Below are 9,907 nucleotides of genomic sequence, written 5' to 3'. Positions count from 1 at the left end.
CCATGGCAACAAAGGGATGGTTAATGAGCCGGGAGGGAGGAGGCCGGGAACCTGGGTATCTCTGAGGCCACAAGAAGAGAAGTTCAGGGGGAAGGTCCACTGGGGTTTATTTCCCTGGCCCTGTGGAGCTTCTTTGGTAGAGTGATACCAGAGAGGGTCTGGGCGGGGGACAAGCTCCTGACTCTCCAGCCCCAGTATTCCAGGAAGCACAGGGCTCCTAGTGCCCAATGGATGGCTCTTATGGGGTCACCTGCTCCAAGGGCCTGGGCCGTAGATGTTTCTACACAGTTCCTGGGAGGGTATCTATGGCTGCACCAGGTTCTCGCCTGAGACTGTGACCTGAACCACAGAGACTTTCCAGATACACTCACGGTACGGACCAGAGAAATGGAGGTAACAGAGAGGTTAAGGGACCTGCCTCAGGTCACCAACAGGCTGACACAGAGTCTGGGCAGGAATCCAGCTCTCCTTGCTGGTCACTCTGGCCCAGAACAGGGGCTGTGGTGGGGCGACCTAGGATGTGTTGGTCCGTAGGGGTCGTGGGCCCCTATGCCTGGGATCTTCTGCTAGGAGAGCTGGCCGCCCCCCGCCCCCTGTGTGGACCAGATGGGCAGCCCTTTAACCCCTCGTGTTCCTCACCCTTGCCTTTATCACAGGGAATAACTGGGGCAGGAAATCCTGGGGGAGCACAAAGCCTGCCAAGCTCGAGCCTGGCACCAGTCGGGCACCTGGACGCCAAGCAGGTTGGAATAGAATGGGTAGCAGGGGCCTCAGCGGGGGGTGGGGGGTGAACCTCTGGAGCAGCTTGGTAAATGCCTCCCCTGGTTCCTGCTAAGACCTCCTATCTTGCCTGCCCTGTGCCAGCAACACCTGGAAGAGAGTTTTCTGGCAGGTCCTGGGGTGCAGAAGCGGGTTACAGGGGTCTCGGTCATACATTCACTCACAAGCACCTACTAAGGAAGGGGGAAGTGATGTGTTCCTCGAGTGACCAGTAGAACAAGGCACTGGGTGAACCCCCCTTTGTTGCACCTCCCATCGCTCCTGTAATCTAGAAGCCCCACTTCGCAGGTGAGGGAACTGAGGCTTAGGAAGGGGCAGAGCTGACATTTTTAAAAAATTTTTTTTTAACATTTATTTATTTTTGAGACAGAGAGAGAGAGAGAGAGAGAGAGAGAGAGCATGAACAGGGGAGGGTCAGAGAAAGAGGGAAACACAGAATCTGAAACAAGCTCTAGGCTCCGAGCTGTCAGCACAGAGCCCGACACGGGGCTCGAACCCACAGACCGTGAGATCATGATCTGAGCCGAAGTCAGATGCTTAACTGACTGAGCCACCCAGGCGCCCCAAAGAGCTGACATTTGAATCCAGGTCTGTGTGATTCCCAAGCCTGCTTTTCCCCCCCACCTCTGAGTGTCTCTCTGAGTGCCCTCTACACCCACTATGTCCAGGGGTCAGTTTGGAAACTGGAGATACAGAGGACTGGCCCTCACACGTAGTTCAATGGATGAATTAGCTATTGCTACGATGTCAATGCCGCATAACAAGTAGCACTCCCCAAATCTCAGGGGCTTACAGGCAATTACTCTTGCTCAGGGTGGTTGGGCAGCCGGGTGTCTCTACTTCAGGCTGCGGGCGGACCACACGTGTCTCTTGCTCTCCTTGTATTAGTGGCAACTCAGGGTCTGCTTCCCATGGCTGGGCAGAGATACAGGATGTCTCCTGAGGCTTTGTTTTGGAACCGGTGCACTGTCCTGCTGCTGACCTGCCAAAGCGAGCTGCGTGGCCAAGCTCTACCCTGGGGGGAGGCACTACAGGCACCTGACGAAGGCATGGCCATCTGACTGTCTAACAGGGAGGCAGGAAGAATGGGGTACGATAATCCAATTGTCCGCAGCAGGGAAGACAGACTGGGATGACAACACCGGGGTGCATTTCATCAAATCCAAGAAACCATCAACTGTAAAACACACCAGTAATTTAGGTGTCTCTAAGAAGGCAAAGCAGCTGCCAACTAAAGGGTGACATGATGCTTTCTCAGCTCATCATATTTTTATCTTATTCTTATCGAAAGCTATTTGATCCCTGGATGTGGAAGCGACAACAGCATGCACAGTTTCGACCAGGGTTGCTCTGGTCCCGGCTCTGACCCCTATGTCAGGACTGGCACCGTCCCAGGAGATGGCGAGATGTCACTGGTTGCACGGCGCCTTCCGATGTCAGGGGTGTTCAAACGCGAAAACGCGTATTTTGATTCTCAGAACTGGTGGCATCCACTGTTCACTCATGGCGGTGAGCCCTTGCTCTGGGACGGACCCCGTGCTAAACATTCCGTGTGCTTGCACCTCAGACAATGAGGGGGAAAGAGTAGCATCCCTGTTTCAAAGACTGCGTGGAGCAAGGCTCAGAGCGACGTGCCGTCTTGCCGAAGACCAACATCAGCGTAATAAGAGCTTCTACTAAACACAAAGCAGAGAGCTATGGGAAAAGCGGAAAAGCAGGCCGGGATAGTAGTCCCCCCTTATCTGGGGTGGGGGCTTCCCCGAGGCACCCAGTGGGTGCCCGAAACTGTGGATAGTACCAAACTATCCCGTACACACATTCGATAAGGCTTATAAATTAGGCACAATAAGAGGTAAGAACAACTAATAATAAATAGAGCAGTCATAACAATAGACCGTCATAAAAGTTTTGTGAATGCGGTCTCTCTCTCAAAATAGCTGATACGTGCCGTGATCACCCTTCTTGTGGCGACGTGAGATGATAAGATGCCCGCGTGAGGAGTGGAGGGGAATGACGTAGGCGTGTGAGGTAGCGGCTGCTACCGGCCTCCTGGGAGTGCGTCGGAAAACCACCTGCCACGGGACCGGGCCTGACTGTGGGTAACTGGAACCAAAAGTGATGTCGCAGGTAAGGTGGTGGCGGGGGGGGGGGACCGCTGCAGCTTGGTGACTTGGGGGTCTTGTCACGTTGTTTGCTGGGAGGAAAGCAAAGAGCGTGCGATTCACGCCTGTACTCGTTTACTCAAACATATTTGTTTACCTACTGTGTGGAAGGTGGTACACAGATGTGAAAAAAAAATGTCATGTTTACTTACTTTTGAGAGAGAGAGAGAGAGGGAGACACAGAATCAGAAGCAGGCTCCAGGCTCTGAGCTGTCAGCACAGAGCCCGATGCGGGGCTCGAACTCACAGACGATGAGATCATGACCTGAGCCGAAGCCTGCCGCTCAACCGACTGAGCCACCCAGGCGCCCCTGAATATTTTTAAAGAATTTTTTTAATGTTTATTTATTTTTGAGAGAGAGAGAGACAGAGTGAGAGCAGGGTAGGGGCAGAGAGGGAGACACAGAATCCGAAGCAGGCTCCAGGCTCTGAGCTGTCGGCACAGAGCCCAATGCAGGGCTCGAACTTATGGACCATGAGAGCATGACCTGAGCCGAAGTCAGATGCTGAACCGACTGAGGCAACCAGGGACCCCCAACAGTGACTGGATTTGAAACCAAAAATTCAGGGGCTAATTACAAACATTTTTTTAATGTTTATTTATTTTTGAGAGAGAGGGAGAAAGACAGAACGTGAGTGAGGGAGGGGAAGAGGGAGAGAGAGAGAGAGAGAGAGAGAGAGAGATGGAATTCAAAGCAAGCTCCAGGCTCTGTCAGCACAGAACCCGACACGGGACTCAAACTCATGAGCTGTGAGATCATGACCTGAGCCAAAGTTGGATGCTTAACCGACTGAGCCACCCAGGCACCGCACGGGGGCTGATTTTTAAAAATTGAGGTATAATTTACCTGCCACGAGACGCGCAGACCTTAAATTTTCAGTTTGAAGGGTTTTCACAAATGTTTACACCTGTATTACCACCGTCCCACTCACCACGGAGAATACGTCCGTCACCCCAGAAAGTCCCAGTGTGCCTCTTTCCAGTAAAACACCTCCCTCTCCACCCTGTTTTTAAACATTTTTCTGTCCCAGTAAATCAGTTTGCCTGTTGCTGACTTTGGTGTAAATGGGACCTTACAGAAGGCGCTGGCTTTGAGTCTGGCTTCTCTCATTCAACCTAATAGCTCTAAGATGAAGCCACGTATCTTTTTCACTGCTGGGTAATGTTTCATTTTGCTGCTTATTATAACGTGGTTGCCTGTGCTGCCCGGAAGCCATCCTTCTTGCCTGCCGGGTGGAAATGGATCTGGGCCCTTTAAATTTCTTCCCTGCAAGCCGGCTCAGCCTGGCCAGTAGAGGGCGCTGGGGGGCCCATGCGGCCGCACAGGGCCCTGCTTCCTGATTCTGGGCGCTCCGGGCTTCTGCCTCCCCAGCTCCTGGCTCCTGCAGTGCATGGCCCGCAGCCCCCCCGGCACCGCTTTGGAGGCAGTTTTGGCAGTTTTGACGTGGGGTGTGTCACCAGCGGCGGCTTCTGTGGTATCCTCCAGGGCAGATTTCTGGTGAGTCCCCCGGGGTGGATTTCTAGCAAGTTCCACCAGCATGGCACCAGGCCAAGTGCTTGCCATGTGGTGGGCCACAGCCATGTCCTGGTCCGCAGAGTCTGGCTGGCAGCCCTGGAGGGGGTGTGTGTGTTTTAGGGGACATTTCCTCAGCTCAGGGGCTTTTCCTTGGGGAGATTTTTCAGCCTTAGGAGGGGACTCTTCCTTGGGGGCCTTATCTCAGCCTGGGGTGTGAGTTTCCCCTTGCGGGGGGGCAGCTATCTCAGCCTCATGGGGGGGTCTCTTTTTGGGGGCTCTGTATCAGCCTTAGGGTTCTCCTTGAGGCTCTCTATCATCAGTCCTGGGTGGGGGTGGGGGCTCTTCCTTGGGGGCTTTTCCTCAGCTCTGGGGGGAGCTCAGGTTCTAGCTCAGCCTGGTGGGGGTTTCTTTTTGGGGAGGCTCTGTGTTCAATATCATCCCAGGGTGGGGGCTCCTCTTGGGGCCTCTACGTCACCCCAGGGTAGGGGATCCTCCTTGTGGGTTCTCCCTCAGCCTGATGTGGGGGAATCTCTTCCGAGGAAGCTCCTTTTGGGGGCTCTGTCTCAACCCCTGCATGGGGGGGGGCGTTCTTTCTTGGGAACTCTACCTCAGGCCTTGGGAACTTTATTTCACCTTTGTGGGGTGGGGAAACTCATCCTCCAGGCTCTCACCAAAGCCCCTCAGGGGGTGTTCCTTGGGGGGGTGGCATTCTTAGGGGCTCCGTCTCTGCCCCAGGTGGGGTCTCTTCCTCGGGGGCTCTGTCTCAGCTCTTTGGGTCGTGGCTATTCCTTTAGCTCCTAACCTTACATTAATTATAATTCTCTTTATTCTTTATTAGCCAATGCTCCGTTCATTCGGTCCCCTGTTAGAAGTGAATAATTCTTCATATGGAACTTTCCCTGTTGGAATTACTGTGTGGTTTCTTTTTCCTGATCAGACCCAAACCAGTATAGAATTGGTGTCAGCAGTGATACGGGGGGCGGGGGGAGGGTGAGTCTGCAGAGACGAGATTTCCAGACTGGTTTTCTCATGGGCTTGAACGTGGTGCTGAGCCAGTGGGAACTGGGGTGCTAGTAACCCAGGGCATGAAGTGGCCCTGCAATTAACCAAGCTATCACCCGTGGTTGATTGAGATGAAGTGCCACCGAGGCACGTCCCTTGGGAGCCAGAGTGATGCTGTGCTTCGCCGTTAATGGCAGTGGTGACGAGTATAAGGACCGTGGGGGTGTGGGATTGATGCTTTTGAGGGCTCTTGAGCTTACAGAGAGAAGATGAGAAGCTCAGGTCCATTGGCTCAGCTCAAGTCACGGTCCGAGAACTGGAAAGCCTTTATGACAGACTTTCGAGAAGCTGTTATTATTATTATTATTATTATTATTATTATTATTATTATTTTGCAGCTGCAGGGCTGGTATTGCTGAAAATCAAACAGAAAATTTAATTGTGTCGGTTGCTGAATTACAACCACAATTGAATTCACATCTTGACAGATTGCTCATGTGAAAATTAGGGCATTGACGGGGAAGGAAAGGGGTTCTGAAACATGGAATGGGGACATCTATCTGATGGGCCCAGATGAAACGGACGATCTTAAACCCCAGTGGCTCTGAGCCTCCCTTGTAGGTGGTGGTGGCTTTCCCTCCTGTGTCTGAGGCTATTTCCCCTCTGTTTAAAAACCCTGTGACAAGGTGCCTGGGTGGCTCAGGTGGCTGAGTGTCCGACTCTTGATTTCAGCTCGGGTCATGAGCTTGCAGTCATAAGATCGAGCCCCGTGTGGGGCTCCATGCTGGACATGAAGTCTGCTTAAGATTCTTTCTCTCCTCGGGGCGCCTGGGTGGCTCAGTTGGTTGAGCGTTCAACTTCAGCTCAGGTCATGATCTCACAGTCCATGAGTTCGAGCCCTGTGTCTGGCTCTGTGCTGACAGCTCAGAGCCTGGAGCCTGCTTTGGATTCTGTGTCTCCCTTTGTCTCTGCCCCTCCCCTGCTCATGCTCTGTCTCTCTCTGTCTCAAAAATAAATAAATAAAACATTAAAAAAATTAAAAAAAAAGATTCTCTCTCTCCTCTCTCTCTCTGCCCCTTCCCTGCTTGGGTGCAGACACAGTCTCTCTCTCTCTCTCTCTCTCTCTCTCTCTCTCAATCTCTTTTTCTCAAAGAAACAAACAAACACCCTGTAATACCCTTGGTGGGGACAGATACCTTGAGAGGGAATGCCCGTTTTCCTCAAGGCTTACAAAGACTACTTACTGTTGTCACTAGACTCTAACTAGGGCCAGATCTCAGCATCGTGGCAGGGACACACTAAGACACCCAAAGAATTGCAAGACTTCGCTAACACGTATCAGCAGAATTCTGGGGAACCCATGTAGGAGTGGATTCCAAGGGTTTTAGACCGAAGAGGGCAGGCGATAACACTGGGTTGGTGAATTGTCACGCATGCACTCACTGGAGATTCTGGGTTTGATTATTAGCGTGAGTGTTAGAGGTGGTTGAAACAGCTTACTTGGTTGGTTGGCTGAGATCTGGACCCAATGGTGGCCTACAGTTAATGACGCTGCAGTGTCGTGATCGGAAGAGGGAATCCAAAGGCGTGGGGAGACAGGAATGCTGGACTGGGCACTTTGTGTGTGATCTGCACCCCCTCCAACAATGTTCCACGAGAGGGAGCGGGAGACAGAGGCGTTGACAAATACACGAGTGAGGGGAGCATCCTTGAAATGCTGCGTGGCTTCTCTTTTGTAGGCTGGGTGTGACCTCAGAGGCTGCCTCCGCTGGGATTGGCCCCTTGGTTGCAGCGGGTATAAGGGCATCCTGGAATAGCGGAGACCAAGGGGCAGGACATCACTGCCAAGGACGAGGTGGGCACATGTACCATAAGGCAGCAGGCAATTGGGACGCCTTCGCCCACAGGGATCTTTGGTGGTGGCCTACTGGATCAAAGTGTCCCCGGAAATGAAATAAATGGCAGCTTGATAGATACATAACATAAAAAGCTCTGGGTCTGGTTAGCCAAAACCTGGCATGCTCCGCCGTGACGGAGAGTCTCTGCCTCTCCTCCAGTTTCTATACCTCAGTCAATTCCCGAGCCCAGAAAAATCCCTTGGGAGGCCAGGTCCCTTTGAGGAAGAAGCCTTCTCATTTCTGCAAGTACTTACTGTAAATATTCCTCCAAACCTCCCCCAAAGGGACCTGGGGCCATTTACCAGGGTGGCTGTGTACTGGGGAAAAGGACATACACAGACGGGTCAGGGATCGCTATGCACTGGTTCTGAATAAACCCTGATTCTTGGGGACCCACGGTGCCACTCTGGCCCAGAGGTCAACGTGGGGGCTTATGGTGGTCAGGTGATAGAAGGTGGCGGCTGACGCACAGGGGTCCACGTGGCTCGTGGACCCACCCCAAGGTCATTCCTCCAGTTCCTGAACGAATGATTACAATACATAGACAGACTTAGCGACTCACCATTCTCTCCCCTTTCCGTTTTTATTTTATATGCGAGCTTTGGGAAGTTAACTTTACAATTTTGTCTTTAGGTGACAGACTATCCTGGGGAGCTGTGACGGGGTTTGAGGAGTAATAAATACAGTCAGTGGTGACTTCTAGGGCTGTTGGTTTCATTTTATGAGAAGTGTTAAGAATGATGGCTGTGTCTCCTTGGGTGGGAATGCAGAGTTGTGTTGTCAGGAGCTCAATGGTGTGAGTAGGGTTCCTACGGAAGCTCAGTAGTCAAGGGGACGGAACGTGCTGTGTGTCCATGATTGCCTGTGCTGCCCCAAAGCTATCCTTCTTGCCTGCCGGGTGGAAATGGATCTGGGCCCTTTAAATTTCTTCCCTGCAAGCCGGCTCAGCCTGGCCAGTAGAGGGCGCTGGGGGGCCCATGCGGCCGCACAGGGCCCTGCTTCCTGATTCTGGGCGCTCCGGGCTTCTGCCTCCCCAGCTCCCGGCTCCTGCAGTGCACGGCCCGCAGCCCCCCCGGCACCGCTTTGGAGGCAGTTTTGGCAGTTTTGACGTGGGGTGTGTCACCAGCGGCGGCTTCTGTGGTATCCTCCAGGGCAGATTTCTGGTGAGTCCCCCTGGGTGGATTTCTAGCAAGTTCCACCAGCATGGCACCAGGCCAAGTGCTTGCCATGTGGTGGGCCACAGCCATGTCCTGGTCCGCAGAGTCTGGCTGGCAGCCCTGGAGGGTGTGTGTGTGTGTGTGTGTGTGTGCGTGTACTTCCTTGGGGGGGTCTGTCTCAGCCTTGTGGCCGGGGGAGGGGCTCCTCTCAGTCTGGGGTAGCGAGTGCCTCCTTGGGGGCTCTATTCAGCCCAGGTTGGGGGGGGGGTTTGTTGCTCCTTAGGGGTTCTGTGTCAGCCCTAGAGGGATTCTTCCTGGATACTATTCTCTAGAGTTCTCTCTAATTCTTTCTAGCCAGTCCCTTGTTTGTCTGGTCTTCTAGTATGTTTAGGCAATAATTCTTTATACAAAACTTTCCCCATTCAGATTACTGGGTGGATTCTCCCTCCTGACTGGTTGCAAAGTGACTCACGCTGTATGTTATAAGTCATTGTTTGTTCATCCATTTTCACGTTGGTATTTCCAATTTGGGGCTGTTCTGAATAATTTGCTATGCGTATTCTCAAATGCACCAGGCTTTCTGTGCACATGTTTTTATCCCGTGGATAAATGCTCATTTTGCCTACAGGGTGCTGCGGGGTCACCGGGAGTTTTGTGGGTCTGTTTTTTAAAAATTTTTAAAAATGTTTATTTATTTTTGAGAGAGTGAGAGGGAGAGAGAATGAGCGGGGGAGGGGCAGAGAGAGAGAGGGAGACAGAGAATCCGAAGCAGGCTCCAGGCTGAAAGCGCAAAGCCCGATGTGGGGCGTGAACCCACGAACCATGAGATCACAACCTGAGCCGAAGTGGGACGCGCAACTGACTGAGCCACCCAGGTGTCCCATGGGTCTGTTTTTTTTTTTTTTTTTGGTATCAGTGATAAAATTCGACGTGGGTTCTAGAAGGATCTCTCAGCCTTGGGTGAATGGGGGCAAAGGCACCAACTCTTAACTCCCCAGATGCAGGTGGCAGCCCAGCCTGGTGACCTTGTGCACGTGGCTCTGCTCCATCGTCTATTTGTGAATCTGTGAAATGGGAATGTTCTCGTGCCTCCATAGGATTGTTGGCGGGACCGAATGGGATAACGCGCACAGGTGCTTGGCACGGGGCTGGCATGGAGGAGGTCCACGGTGGGCAGCAGCCACCATACCGTTGTTATTAGGTGCTTACGCTGGGATGTCCCCGTATCTCCCTGGCATTGACCGTCGCGTGTCTAGAGACCAAGAGCTTAGAGGAGTGGGAAAGGGACTCGGTGCCCTGTCGGGACCCGGGAAAGCTGGGACACGGCTGCCATGGCTGCCCAGTGCCTGGCGCTTTCTGACGCCCTCCTGTGCCTTCCCTCTGAGGAGTGG

At 52.9% G+C, this 9,907-nt stretch overlaps 1 protein-coding gene across 1 annotated transcript in view; it reads left to right on the top strand.

Moving 5' to 3' along the window:
* Positions 1-8,148: 8,148 nt before the first annotated feature.
* Positions 8,149-9,907, top strand: part of ACTL8 (actin like 8) — a 60,041-nt gene continuing 58,282 nt past the window's right edge. Inside the window, exon 1 of the mRNA XM_078450614.2 lies at positions 8,149-8,522. The gene's annotated coding sequence lies outside the window, so the exon portion shown is untranslated. The remainder of the gene's footprint in view (positions 8,523-9,907) is intronic.

Source organism: Panthera onca, chromosome C1 (assembly GCF_046562875.1).
Source record: "Panthera onca isolate mPanOnc1 chromosome C1, mPanOnc1 haplotype 2, whole genome shotgun sequence".
NCBI classification, from domain to species: domain Eukaryota; kingdom Metazoa; phylum Chordata; class Mammalia; order Carnivora; family Felidae; genus Panthera; species Panthera onca.
Note: the sequence above shows the minus strand (reverse complement) of the source record. Positions and strands in the feature narration are given on the sequence as shown.